Raw genomic sequence first — 15,730 nt, 5'->3', positions numbered from 1 at the left:
AACTATCCTTGTAAAGTCAGTGGCAGTTTATAAATAGATCCTCACAAAATCTGACATGCATTTAATTTGTGATCTCCAAAGCATTGCAAACTGTGTTCTGTAACATAAAAAAACCCCTCCAATCTCCCCCCACATCTGCCACACTTTTCCCTGATGTGAACAATTACAGTTCAGAGCTTCTTATCACTCATGAGTCACTGATTCTGTACAGTCAGTGATATCCGGGACAAGCAGATTTTGTCAAATATTCTGAAGAGGCTCTTGAAAAATAAGAGAGTGCATAAAAACTCGTAATGCAGATACAATCAGCTACTGTCTCCAGTAATTTTTGATAGAGCTTTCCATTTCATTGTATAACTTGAAGTTTAATAATTAGGCAAAGAGTATTCAGCAAATGATTTTGAAAATCAGTTGAGTTCTCCCAACATGGGAGGAAGAAGAAAATAAGAGGAACATCTCCCTAGCCAATAAAGGCAGGGAGCGCTTATCTGCCAAAGAGACTACCAATCAGACTCCCAGTATGAACGAAATAAATATGTATTTGGGTGATGTATTTCTGAGGACATGCTATTTAATTATTTTCAGAGTTTTAAAATGACTAACAAGGCTATAGCAAAGTAAACTCAAGAAATAAAATAGCACTGTAAATGGCCATCAGTAAGTATTCTAATACTGAATTGAGAAGTCTGTTTTTCACCCAGTTAATAATAATAATTGTCGTATTTGTTAAGCACTTACTATGTTTCAGGCACTGTACTAAGTGCAGGGGTATATACGAGCATTCGGGTTGGACACGGTCTCTGTCCCACATGGGTCTCACAGTCGCAATCCCCATTTTACAGATGAGGTAACTGAGGCCCAGAGAAGTTTAGTGACTTGCCCAAGATCACACAGCGGACAAGTGTGACAAGTAACTTGTACTTCCCAAGCGCTTAGTACAGTGCTCTGCACACAGTAAGCTCTCAATAAATACAATTGAATGAATGAATGAAAGTGGTGGAGCCGGGATTAGAACCCATGACCTCCTGATTCCCAGGCCCATGCTCTATCCACTACACCATGCTGCTTCTTACATATAAAACCTCTCTTAGCATTTTCATTCAATCATATTTATTGACTGTTTACTGTGGGCAGATCACTGTTCTGAGCGCTTGGAGAATGCAATTCAGCAACAAATAGAGACAATCAGTACCCAACAACGGGCTCTCGATAGGCACAGCGTGGCCAGATATCACTGTCCCCCTCAGAGTACTCTGATTTTTCAATGAAATACTTGTAATTGTCTTCACCATTCAAGAATTAAGCACTCCAAAGAAGCTTTGGGATTTTGAGCTGCTTCTACCAAGGGTAATTTCCTTATAATAATAATAATGATGGTATTTGTTAAGTGCTTACTATGTGTAAAGTACTGTTCTAAGTGCTGGATGATTACTGGATGATTAGATGAGGGGTGGAAGCACTGATTTGTTCTAAAACTATTCTGGAACACTCTGTTCTGCCGTAACATATTTTCACCCCATGTTTTGGCTGGAACATTGTTAGGAAATGAGGAATGCCCCACCTCCCAATGTGAGCCTGGGTTTACGGGGCCTGCAGTGTCAGAAGAAGCGGCTCCTGTTGCATGCTTGTGGTGTTGGAACCCGGTGACGTCTTCATCAGGAATTTTTCCTTAAGGCAGGATTTTGCCAGAAGGCAACCACTCATTACAGACCTGGATATACCTAGTTCATTTTGTAACAAAGAATTCCATTCTTTTTAAATGGTTCAAGCTGTAATCCATTAGCCTCAATGCCTGAAGACATCTTGAAGTTTCAACATCGAGGCACAGCGTGGTGTAGTGGATAGTGCGTGGTCCTGGGAATCAGAAAACTTGGCTTCCAATCCCACCTCTGCCACATCATCATCAATCGTATTTATTGAGCGCTTACTGTGTGCAGAGCACTGTACTAAGCGCTTGGGAAGTACAAGTTGGTAACATATAGAGACAGTCCCTACCCAGCAGTGGGCTGCTGTGTGACCTTGGGCAAGTCACTTAACTTCTCTGTTCCTCAGTCACCCCATCTGTTAAATGAAGATTGCCAACTTGTTGCCAACTTGTACTTCCCAAGCGCTTAGTCCAGTGCTCTGCACACAGTAAGCACTCAATAAATATAATTGAATGAATGAATGAGTATTAAATCCTATTCTCTCCTACTTAGGCTGTAACCCCATGTGGGACATGGACTGTGTCCAACCTGATTAACTTGTATCTAACCTAGCACTTAGTACAGTGCTTGGCACCTAGTAAGCGCTTAACAAGTATATTTACTGTTATTATTGGTATCATTAAAAATGAATGCTTAGTCAGGGAAGGCCTCTTGAAGCAGATGTGATTTTAATAAGGCTCTGAAGGTGGAGAGAGTAGTGGTATGTCGGATATAAAAGGGGTGGGACAAGGTTGGGGATAGAGAAGCGACCCAGCCTCCTGCTGACAGTTCCCAAATTTTACCTAAATGGAACTTGAAGCAGGGAATTTTCCATACCAGCCCTGCCTATGGATTTTTCTGCCCAGTTTGGTCTGGCCGAGTCTCACTTTGCTAACTAGCGCAGCACAGTACATCTTAATTAACCTTTCCCCAGAAAGGTAACGCTCTAAAGATAATGTTTTTAATGCCTTAAGTATTGAAGTTATTCCTGTATTTGTGTTGTCTGAATATTTATTTAATTCTTTAAGTGCCCCGATAGGCACAGATTTTTAGAAGTGAGTTGAGCACTATTGAAGATTATTATTGTCGAAGCATTCTCCACAAGCCTGAAGTACCCTTGCAGTTCTTACTAGATGACATTGTACTCAGTTTATGGATCAATTGTATAGGTCGAATACCTACTGAGCTCAGAACTCCAGACTGGAAGATGCCACAAATGAGATTCCTGTTACTGTGCTAATAATCTCATGGGGGAGACAGTAGCCACAAACGGATGCGTATGTCATAATTAGGGATAAGAATAAATAATATAGTGGAATAAATTTTCAAAAACCAGATTAAATGACTTGGAATAGTGAGGGGTTTAAGTGTATAGTTCCAGAGTATTTCTAATTGTGATATTATTCAACTCCTTTATAAAGCTGTGTGGATCACAACCAAGGCCAGGCACTTCCCGAAGTTTAACCTTGCAATATCCATGGATACCACCCTTGCATACCACAAGGCGGAGTTAAACCAAGGCCAGACACTTCCCGAAGTTTAACCTTGCAATAGTAATAATAATAATAATAATAATAATGGTATTTGTTAAGCGCTTACTATGTGCAAAGCACTGTTCTAAGCACTGAGAAGGTTACAAGGTGATCAGGCTGTCCCACGGGGGGCTCACAGTTTTAATCCCCATATTCCAGATGAGGTAACTGAGGCCCAGAGAAGTTAAGTGACTTGCCCAAAGTCACACAGCTGACAGTTGACGGAGTCGGGATTTGAACCCATGACCTCTGACTCCAAAGCCCGGGCTCTTTCCACTGAGCCACGCTGCAATACCCATACCAAGGTGGAGTTAATACTAGACAGAGGCTCTTCTGAATAGGGAATCTGGAAAACATGACTCCTCCCAAACTCACTTCATTTGCAGGGTGCACGTATGCAAATTGCTATCCACGTTTGTGCTATTAATACACTTATTTTTATCTTATTCAAGTATTTGCCTTTTATGTATATTGTACTTGCTTTAACATATTTGCTTTGGAATTTTGAAATTTATTATGTCGTATCTATTCTTTACTATGCTATTGGTACTTCATTGTATTTCGTGTTTTTTCCTGAAAAATTACTTCTTTGTAAGCATACCTTCATATATTGTTTGGATTTCCATGCAGCTGAATACATACGTTGTGAACACTAATATATTTAAACAATTTACCTTCCAGTCACTGTAGGCAATTGTATTTATTGAGCCCTTACTGTGTGCAGAGCACTGTACTAAATGCGTGGGAAAGTACAACATAACAATATAACAGACACATCCCCTGCATTGGTGTAGCTCTTTATTTTACAATTTTTTAAAAAAATTTTAAATTGGGCAGCCCAGTATTGCTTATAATACTTGTAGTACTTATAATAAATAATATTTATTTATTTATTTTGCTTGTACATATCTATTCTATTTATTTTATTTTGTTAATATGTTTTGTTTTGTTCTCTGTCTCCCCCTTCTAGACTGTGAACCCACTGTTGGGTAGGGACCGTCTCTATATGTTGCCAACTTGTACTTCCCAAGCGCTTAGTACAGTGCTCTGCACACAGTAAGCGCTCAATAAATACGATTGATTGATTGACTGATTGATTAAGGCTCCTCAAAACTGTCTTGGTATAGTTTGGAACACATTGCTACAACTAAAAACTGCAATGAAATAGTTTTGAATGGTATAAATAGCATTTTATACTGCCAAAATCATTTTTATAAAGAACCAAATAAATTCAGTGTCCCAGGGAAAATTATTTAAAATATAGTAAAGTAAAAAATGAATACACTCAAATGCTTGAAAATGCAAAGGATGCGTAGCGATAGTAGTACAAGAAGCATGAAAGACGCTTAAGTAGCAAATTACATTTCAAAAATATATAAAAAGCGAGCAACAGGCCTTTTGAGGAAAAGGAAAAAAAATACAATTAGGAATAAATGTCTTTTGCTGCAAACCAGGGCTTCATTAAATGAGTTTAAACTAATTATCTGAATATAGAAATACATACAGACAAAGAAACTTGCAAATGGAGTCCATTAGGCAGGTCTCTTGTTCTCTCCATCTCCGTTTGTGAAGGTTCGTTTCCATCAGGAACCTTGACTTCGGTTGGAAAAACTGCACCAGCCATCTAAGTCTTCGCTGAACAGCTGCTCATTAACTCTTCACAAGTAGTTAAAGTCCACAAATTCTATTGTCATACTTGGCTGTTGATACCTCAAATAGTGGCCCTTGAGACACAGGTTGTAGACTCTTGATGTCCTCCCATCACCTCTCCGGAGTGACCCAGGAGACAGATGGGGCCATTACAGATTGAACAGTGATATTCTTAATTGTGCTGTTGAAGATGCTAAACAGTCACTTTGGTGAGGTTTATCGCTCCCATTCAGAGCTAAGAAGGGTATATACAGTCATTCATTCATTCATTCATTCAATCGTATTTATTGAGCGCTTACTGTGTGCAGAGCACTGTACTAAGCGCTTGGGAAGTCCAAGTTGGCAACATATAGAGACGGTCCCTACCCAACAGTGGGCTCGCAGTCTAGAAGGGGGAGACAGAGAACAAAACAAAACATATTAACAAAATAAAATAAATAGAATATATATGTACAAGTAAGAGTAATAAATCCGTACAAACGTATATACAGGTGCTGTGGGGAAGGGAAGGAGGTAAGGTGGGGGGGATGGAGAGGGGGAGGAGGGGGAGAGGAAGGAGGAGCACCATTGATGATGATGATGATAATGATGGCATTTGTTAAGCGCTTACTATGTGCAAAGCACTGTTCTAAGCACTGGGGGGATACAAGGCGATCAGGTTGTCCCACATGGGGATCGCAGTCTTAATCCCCATTCTACAGATGAGGTCACTGAGGCACAGAGAAGCTGTGTGACTTGCCCAAAGTCACCCAGCTTACAAGTGGCGGAGCTGGGATTAGAACCCATAACCTCTGATTCCCAAGCCCGGGCTCTTTCCATTGAGCCACGCTGCTTCTCATCGGGTACAAAGCCCTGTACTAAGCGTTTGGGAAGTACAACAGAAGGAAGGGAGTGTCTGTGTGTTTTACGCCCAGCCTGGTTGGCACAGGATGGCCCCCGGTTGTAGCCTTTACCCTCCCCACGCCGGGACATACATGTATGCTGTCGTGCAAATATTGGCCAGGGTGCCTAAGGGGCATATTATACTTCCCCTGTTTTGTTTTTTACACTTACTCTGTACAGAATACTGTGCTAAGCACTTGTAAAAGAACAATGCAAATGGTAGAAATTGGCCCTGCTCTCAAGGAATGTACAAGCTAGTTAGGGAGACAGACGCTGGTAGTGGGGAACAACAGAGTATAAAGATGATGATGATATTTGTCGAGCTCTTGTTAAGCTGAGTGATAGATGCGGGATAACGATGATGTTGATGGTATTTGTTAAGCACTTACTATGTGCCAAGCACTGTTCTAAGAACTGGGGAAGATACCAGGTTTTCAGGTTGTCCCAGGTGGGGCTCTCAGTCTTAATCCCCATTTTACAGATGAGGTAGCTGAGGCACAGAGAAGCTAAGTGACTTGCCCACAGTCACACAGCTGACAAGTGGCGGAGCCGGAATTAGAACCCACGACCTCTGACTCCCAAGCCCAGACCAGACGCAGTCCCTGTCCTTTATGGTGCTCACGGACTAAGAGGGAGGGGAAACAAGTATTTAATCTCATTTTACAGATGAGAGAACAGAGGCACAGAGGAGTTAAGTGACTTGCCCAAGGTCACACACAGGCAAGTGGTGTAGCATGATTAGAACCCATATCCTCTGACTCCCTAGCCTATCCTCTTTCTACGAGGCCACACTGCTTTATATATTAGTGCTATGGGGGGAGGAAAGAGGGGTATCCATGTGCTTAGGTCAATCTCCAGTGGCTACCAATCAACCTACGCATCAGGCAAGAACTCCTCACCCTCGGCTTCAAGGCTGTCCATCATCTCGCCCCCTCCTACCTCACCTTCCTTCTCTCCTTCTACAGCCCAGCCCGCACCCTCCGCTCCTCTGCCGCTAATCTCTTCACTGTGCCTCGTTCGCGCCTGTCCCACCATCGACCCCCAGCCCATGTCCTCCCCCTGGCCTGGAATGCCCTCCCTCTGCACATCCGCCAGCTAGCTCTCTTCCTCCCTTCAAAGCCCTACTGAGAGCTCACCTCCTCCAGGAGGCCTTCCCAGACTGAGCCTCTTCCTTCCTCTCCCCCTCCTCCCCCTCCCCATCCCCCCATCTTACCTCCTTCCCCTCCCCACAGCACCTGTGTGTGTATATATATATGTTTGTACCTATTTATTACTCTATTTTACTTGTACATATTTATTCCATTTACTTTATTTTGTTAATATGTTTTGTCTTGTCTTTCTCCCCCTTCTAGACTGTGAGCCCGCTGTTGGGTAGGGACCGTCCCTATATGTTGCCGACTTGTACTTCCCAAGCGCTTAGTACAGTGCTCGGCACACAGTAAGCACTCAATAAATACGACTGAATGAATGTGGAAGTTCCAGGAGGAGAGCAAATAGGGTGGACAGTGGATTAATCAGGGAAGATGACATGGAGGAAATGTGCTTTTAGGAGGATGTCAGAAGATGGGGAGAGCAGTAGTTTACAAGATACGAAGGGGAAGGAAGTTCCAGACAAAGGACCTTTTGTTCTCTGTCTCCCCCTTCTAGACTATGAGCCCACCGTTGGGTAGGGACCGTCTCTATATGTTGCCAACTTGTACTTCCCAAGCGCTTAGTACAGTGCTCTGCACACAGTAAGTGCTCAGTAAATACGATTGAATGAATGAATGAGGACCTAAGTCAGAGGTCAGTGGCAAGAGATGAGAATGAGGCATTGGGAGAAGGTTGGCTTGAGACCCTATGAGTAGTTGTCTTGTGACTTAGGATGTCATCAGAGAAGAGCAAGGGTAAGTAGTGGGGAGTAGTGTGTCCCTTGAAACTACTTGTCAAGAGTTTCTGCTTAATGCAGAGAGGAATGGGCTACCATGAAGGTTTCTGAGGAATGGGGAAGATGGATGTGAAACAGTGTTTTAGAAAGGTGATCTAGGCGTCAAAGTGAAGTATGGAACAAAGAGAGGAGAGTCTGGAGACCGAGAGGTCTGTGAGGAGGCTGATGGGGTAGTTGAGCCGGGATATGAAAAGTGTTTGGACCAGCCTGATGGCAGCTTGGATGGAGAGAAATGGGCAGCTTCTGGAAATGTTGGAAAGGGAGACCAGACAGGATCATCATCATCATCATCAATCGTATTTATTGAGCACTTACTATGTGCAGAGCACTGTACTAAGCGCTTGGGAAGTACAAATTGGCAACATATAGAGACAGTCCCTACCCAACAGTGGGCTCACAGTCTAAAAGGGGGAGACAGAGAACGAAACCAAACATACTAACAAAATAAAAGAAATAGAATAGATATGTACAAATAAAATAAATAAATAAATAAATAGAGTAAAAAATATGTACAAACATATATACATATATACAGGTGCTGTGGGGAAGGGAAGCAGGTAAGATGGGGGGGATGGAGAGGGGGACAAGGGGGAGAGGAAGGAAGGGGCTCAGTCTGGGAAGGCCTCCTGGAGGAGGTGAGCTCTCAGCAGGGCCTTAACAGGATATGTTGCCAAGACTAACGGGAGGGATGAGAGACAGGAAAAAGTCAAAGCCACTGCCAAGTTTACAGGTTTGAGAGACAGAGGGGAAGATGGTGTTGATAACAGTGATGGGAAGATAAGGTGGAGGGAAAGCCTTGGCAGAGAAAATGAGGAGCTTTAAAAACTTTGGCCAAATTGGGTTTCTAGGAATCGTTTGGAAAAATGTTATGGATTTGTAGATTGTTTCATTAGGTGACTTTTCAGTGCCATAGACCTACTGGAGGAGACGTGGAGAGATGTCTTGGTGCCCCAGTCACTGAATCCAAAACCCATCCACTTCAAGCATAGAATGGAGACTGGTGAGGTGGAAAGCTGCAAAAGCCTCCTTAGTGTGGAAACACTACCATTACAGTAGTCTGTGCAAGTCTAAAATAATAATAATAATAATAATAATAAGTGTTGGCTGTTTATCCTGCACTGGCCTAAAGAACGTTGGAAAATAATATGACAGTAGGCTTCCTGTCTGTGTTCTTACAAATCTAACACATCTCAAAACTTTTTTTTTTGAGGTGCCCAGTTTTTCAAACGCTTTGCAACTTTACCAATTTGCATATATTCTGGACTGTTACTGTATTATGATAAACAGGGATTATCACACATTTTCAGATAATGTTTTCTTAACAATTCAACTTCTATTTGTACCTCTTCCATCTGTTTTAATTACTAGCACAGTGTGCAACATTTATTAATCAGCAGAGCCTTTTTAAGTTAAAATACTAAATTAGCTAACCCCATTAACACAGAATATTCCAAACAAGCGGTAATAGGAGAGGTAGTTACTGTGCAAATCGTATTATACAAGCGGGGGCTCCAGGGCACAGTTATGCGTGATTACCCTCTTTTGATCCAGTGTTCCTCTGCCTCTCCCAGCTAATTTCCAGTGGAAATTTACAAAGTGGTGCCTTCATTTTTCCAGCTTAATTTTTCTAATGAAGTTCTGGTACTTTATAACACTGGGGATGCAGATAATAAGCTTGTGTATAATTAAGAAGTTCCCGAATTCGCCTGCAGACGAACCCATCATTGCTTTCACTTTACAGCAAAAACTGGGCTTGCTTTTCTTTTTTTATTGCCACAGACTTATTTTTTTTTTTCAGAAAACCTGATTTGAACACAGCCAGTGATCCCCGCCCCCCCAACCAGGATTTTCTGAATACAAAAAGGCTTTGGGTTCATAACTTTGTGTCACACTCTTTTAGCATATCTTCGATATTTCAGTCATGGCCTGTTTAATGATAATTGACCGATTTTAAATTCACTCAGTAAAAACGATGTAGTTTGGACACAAAACAGGCATCCCACGAGTAGGAATAATTTTTATGTTTTGGTTGTGCAATTCACACACTCTTAACTTTTCCTATATGGCCTTAAAAAAAAAGCATTAGAATAGTCTAGTGAAAAGAATTGAAAGATGCCAAGTGACCAAAATCTGTGTGACCTTGGGCACTGAATAAGAGGAAAGAAGGGTAGAAGAGAGGAAGAGAAGCAGCCTGGCCTATTGGAAAGAACGTAGGACTAGGAGGCAGGACATTTGCCTGCTGTGTGACCTTGGGCAAGTCACTCAACTTCTCTGGGCCTCAATTTCTAATTTCTCAATTAGAATCAATTTCAATTTCTCAATGAATAAAATGGGGTTTAAATATCCGTTCTCCCTCCCCTTTAGATTATGACCTTACAGTCTCCCTGGTGGGAAAGGGACTTGGCCCCATCTGATTGCACTGTGTCTTCTCCAGTGCATTGTTCAGTGCTTGTCAAATAATAAGCCTCTAAACTCGCTTTTGTAGAAATATGATCTGGTTAGCAGAGCTAAGTGTGGACTGGAGTGGGGAGAGACAGGAGACAGGGGGGTCAGCAAGGAGGATATACAGTAATCAAGGCAGGATAGGATAAATGCTTGGATTAAGGTGGTAGGTAGAAGTTTGGATGGAGAGGAAGGGGTAGATTTTAGCCATGCTGTGAGGCTTTGTAGACCTTTGGTTTATTATAAAATCTGAATCCCTGTTATTACCTCATTCTGTTATGCTCCCCCAAAACATTGATAATAATAATAATAATTATGGTATTTATCCAGTTGGGCAACCAGAAAATTTTAACTTGTTCAGGATTCAAGATATATCAGAACTGATCTCATAAGTACAGTGCTCTGCACACAGTAAGTGCTCAATAAATACGATTGATGATGATGATGATAAGCAGTTTATTATTAACATTAACAAAAACCCAAGCCAAGATTCTTGCTCTTTATCAAAGATTTTTTTAAAACCTTCCTTTATGTAGAGTTTTTCAACAATAGCCTGACACGCATAATTTACACAGTTCCAGTTGTGTCCCTATAAAAGTGTCTTGGGTGGAAGAATACTGGGATGGGTTGATGAGAAATCTGAGTCACCTTGATTGTAAAACTAGACTTGCGTGGCTTGGAATTCATCAGCTAAACCATTAGACTAATCATTTGATTTTAGGAATGATTCAGAGTACGGCAGACCAACAATCACTTTCGACTTGGTGTACTTTTATATAAAGATCGGGAAGTCTAATGATTATTTGTCAATCAAGTTAAATCAGTTTTTCTTTGGCTACAGCTTGAATTTCATTGATTTCCCCCCCCACCCCCCCGTACACACACACACACTTAGTCTGTGATGCCAAAACTTTCGGTGCCTTTTTCAAAATCTTTGAAATTCTATATTCAGATTGTCCTTCCATTCATTCCCTATGTTTCTTTACGTTCTCATATATTGTGTATTTCACCCAACAGTCATCTTGTGAAACAGTGTGGCCTACTGGAGGGAGCATGGGCGTGGAAGACAGAGCATTTCTGGACAAAGACAATCTGGGCAGTGGCGGGAAGTACAGATTGAAATGGGGAGAGACAGGAGGATGGGATATCAGAGAGGAGGCTGATGCAGTAATCCAGTCGGGATAGGATGAGAGATTGAACGAGCAGGGAAGCGGTTTGGATGGAGAGGAAAGGGTGGATCTTGGCGATGTTGCGGAGGTGAGACCGGCAGGTTTTGGTGACAGATTGGATGTGAGGGGTGAATGAGAGAGCGGAGTCGAGGATGACACCAAGGTTGCAGGCTGTTCAGAGCACTGTACTAAGCACTTGAGAGAGTACAATACAACGGAGTCGGCAGGCACGTTCTCTGCTCACAGGCTTATTAATAATAATAATACTTGTTAAGCTCTTACTACGCCCTGGGGTACATACAAATTAATCAGGTTGAAAACAGCCCCTGTCCCACATGGGGCTCACACTCTTAAACTCCATTTTACAGATGAGGTAGCTGAGGCCCAGAGATGTTAAGCGACTCGCCCCAGGACGCACAGCAGACCTGTGGCGAAGCCAGGATTAGAATCCAGTTCCTTCTGACGCCCAGGCCCGTGCTCTGTCCACTAAGCTACAGTATAGTCAAGAGTCTAGAAACCTCCCTTCTGCAGGTTTCCACTTTCTCTGCTGCTTCAGGTCTCTTGAAGGAAGTATGTTCCCGACATGTGCTGTAGCAAGGTTCCCTCGAGGTGCACGTGTACCGTCCATCTCCTCCTCTAGACTGTAAATGCATTGTGGGCAGGGAACGTGTCTGTTTCACTGAGCTGTGGTACTCTCCCAAGCGCTTAGCATAGTGCTCTGCACACAGTAAGCAGTCAATAAATACGATTGATTGAGTGGATAGCCTAGTGGATCAGTGGGGCTGGAGAAGGCCAGTGCTGCCAAGTGCCCCATTGTAAAATCCTCCCCTCCCCATTGCCCCCCCTTCCCTCCGCCCTATCCCCTTCCCCTCCCCACAGCACTTGTATGTATTTGTACATTTTGTTACTCTACTTTATTTGTGCATATTTACTATATTTTATTAATGATGTGTATATAGCTATAATTCTATTTATTCTGATGGTATTGACATCTATCTACTTGGTTTTTTCTTCGTCTGTCTTCCCCTTTCTAGACTGTGAGCCCATTGTTGGATAAGGACCGTCTATATGTTGCCAATTTGTACTTCCCAAGCGCTTATTTCATCCTCCCTCCCATCTTTTAGACTGTGAGCCCGCTGTTGGGTAGGGACCATCTCTATATGTTGCAAACTTGTACTTCCTAAGTGCTTAGTCCAGTGCTCTGCACACAGTAAGCTCTCAATAAATATGATTGAATGAATGAATGAATGACCGTCTCTATACGTTCCCAAATTGTACGTCCCAAGCACTTAGTACAGTGCTCTGCACACAGTAACCGCTCAATAAATAGGATTGAATGAATGAATGACCGTCTCTATACGTTGCCAAATTGTACTTCCCAAGCACTTAGTACAGTGCTCTGCACACAGTAAGTGCTCAATAAATACGATTGAATGAATGACTCCCCACAGCACGTATGTATCTATCTGTATATATCTGTAATTTATTGTTTTATCTATTTGTATTAAAGTCTGTCTCCCCCTCTAGACTGTGAGCTAGTTGTTGGGTAGGGACCGTCTCTATATGTTTCCAACTTGTACTTCCCAAGCGCTTAGTACAGTGCTCCGCATACAGTAAGCGCTCAATAAATACGATTGAATGAATGACCGTCTCTATACGTTGCCAAATTGTACTTCCCAAGCACTTAGTACAGTGCTCTGCACACAGTAAGCGCTCAATAAATATGATTGAATGAATGACTCCCCACAGCACATACATATCTATCTGTATATATCTGTAATTTATTGTTTTATCTATTGGTGTTAATGTCTGTCTCCCCCTCTCGACTGTGAGCTCGTCGTTGGGTAGGGACCGTCTCTATATGTTTCCAACTTGTACTTCCCAAGCGCTTAGTACAGTGCTCCGCACACAGTAAGCGCTCAATAAATAGGATTGAATGAATGACCGTCTCTATACGTTGCCAAATTGTACTTCCCAAGCACTTAGTACAGTGCTCTGCACACAGTAAGCGCTCAATAAATACGATTGAATGAATGACTCCCCACAGCACATACATATCTATCTGTATATATCTGTAATTTATTGTTTTATCTATTGGTGTTAATGTCTGTCTCCCCCTCTCGACTGTGAGCTCGTTGTTGGGCAGGGACCGTCTCTATATGTTTCCAACTTGTACTTCCCAAGCGCTTCGTACAGTGCTCCGCACACAGTAAGTGCTCAATAAATACGATTGAATGAATGAATGAATGAATGAATGAATAAAAGTAGGGGAGAGGAAGAGGCCAGAAGATGCAAAGTGATGCCAGAGTCCGTCAGTGCCCCGTAATGGCAGTGGACCCCACTCAACTCAGCCCTAGGCAAATGTGATTATTTGGGGGTCGCGGGGGGCACAGTGCGAAATGGACCAACAGTGCTTTCAAATCCCATTTGAGTGATTGTTAGTTGGGCATCCGATCCTGTTTACCACGTTTTTAGGTTCTGATCTTTTAAGGCCTAAATAGATTTTCATATTCTCCCTAAGTCAACCCTTCTAATTTTGGAGGGATAGAGTAGGTTAAGGAAATGATCCCTTTAAAGTTTATTTATAATAAAGATTCTCCAATATTGAAGAGGATTAATGGGTGCTTCAGAAGTAGGCATCAATGATGTTGTGGCTAAACAAAGTAAATTGTATTCATCTATGGGAAATCCCCCAACTGCCTGCTTGACTTCTTAGACACAGGATCCCCTGAGGAAGCAAATTTTCTTTTGCATCTGAACAAAAGAAAAATGTACTATTAAAATGCAATTCAGAAGTGATAAAAACTGTAAGTGGAGCAGCCGGCTCACAGCATCTTCTCTGTATACTCTGGGACGTTGGGGCCACATTAATTTTTTTGTGTGTGATGTCCATCCCATGTGTAAATTAGCATCACAAGTACTGTAATCTGTCTTGTATGAGAGCCACTCATCCCAGGAGAATATGTAGTACATGCTTCCATAGCTTTGTATAATCTGAAGCCCTGCTTTCTGTGTGTTTTTTATTTTAAGTAGTGTTTGGGGGGATATTTAGTAAAATAGAGGCAGGGGTGTGGGAGTATTAATTCATTTTAAAAAATATTTTCTGAGGCTAGAAAAAACTGAAATGCTGTCATGTCCAGAACCATTTCTCCTGAATTAATTATCTTTGAAAACACATGATTTTTCCCACCTGAAATTTTCTTTACTGTTATCAATAGGCTTCACAGGATCCTTTTTTTAAAAATTAAATTCTGATTCTTCTTTTTGAAGAGTCTATATTTTCCTCCTCTTAAGAGTATATTTTAAATCTTCTCAGAGCAATCATCATCATCATCATCAATCGCATTTATTGAGCGCTTACTATGTGCAGAGCACTGTACTAAGCGCTTGGGAAGTACAAATTGGCAACATATAGAGACAGTCCCTATCCAACAGTGGGCTCACAGTCTAAAAGGGGGAGACAGAGAACAAAACCAAACATACTAACAAAATAAAATAAATAGAATAGATATGTACAAATAAAATAATAATAATAAAAAAGCAATGTTTTCATGGAGTCCAGAATGCTCTTCTTGGTGGGTATCGCTTGGCAGCGTATCCCTACTTCAAAAATCTTTTCAGTAGCGGAAAGTTTCGTGCTTTGCATGGGTGTGAAAGAAAGAGGAAAGAGTGAGTGAGGTAAAGAGACAGGAAGAGACAGGGAAAGATTGAGACGTCAAATGGAACTGGAGGGAGATGCAGAAGTTTTGGGGGCAAATTCATGAGGAGAACACTGAGGGACTCTGGAGAGAAGACCACAACTCTGGAGAGAGGACCATACTGGTACACAAAAGCTGCGAGGTTTAGTAGAACGAGCCCAGGCCTGGGAACCCGAGGATCTGCTTTCTAATCCCGGCTCCACCACTTACCTGCTGTGTGACCTTGGGCAAGTCACTTCACTTCTCTGGGCCTCAGTTACCTCATCTGTAAAATGGGGATTAAGACTGTAAGCCCCATGTGGGACATGGACTGTGTCCAACCCAGTTTGCTTGTATCCTCCCCAGCACTTAGTACAGTTCCTGGTGCATAGTAAGTGCTTAACATATACCACAATCATTATTATTATCATTATTTTTATGAAAGGGGGCTCATAGGATGAGACCAGAGTGGAATCCCAGGGCAAGATTTTAAGGGTGCAGGAGGCCACAAGGGAGGGAGACCATAGGAGGGAAGCCTCCAGGTCCAGTTCCTGGCCCTCTTATTCAGCCATAAATGGGTCCAGCATGGAAGAAAGAATAATTTCCCATAGTGCTGCACCCTTCCCTGCCTGCCGACTCACTCGTTGCATTTCTTGCCCCAGCTGGGACAGGCCTATCAGGAACCCGAGAGGGCAAATGACATTGCGTAAGCCACTATCGCTACTATCATATTTCCATCGTGCAAGTCCTCATTCCAATCAATCAA

General features: G+C 42.2%; 1 protein-coding gene across 7 annotated transcripts in view; it reads left to right on the top strand.

Moving 5' to 3' along the window:
- SPATA17 (spermatogenesis associated 17) overlaps positions 1–15,730 on the top strand; it is a 152,378-nt gene that overhangs the window by 78,254 nt on the left and 58,394 nt on the right. The window lies entirely within an intron of this gene.

Source organism: Tachyglossus aculeatus, chromosome 19 (assembly GCF_015852505.1).
Source record: "Tachyglossus aculeatus isolate mTacAcu1 chromosome 19, mTacAcu1.pri, whole genome shotgun sequence".
NCBI classification, from domain to species: Eukaryota; Metazoa; Chordata; class Mammalia; order Monotremata; family Tachyglossidae; genus Tachyglossus; species Tachyglossus aculeatus.
Note: the sequence above shows the minus strand (reverse complement) of the source record. Positions and strands in the feature narration are given on the sequence as shown.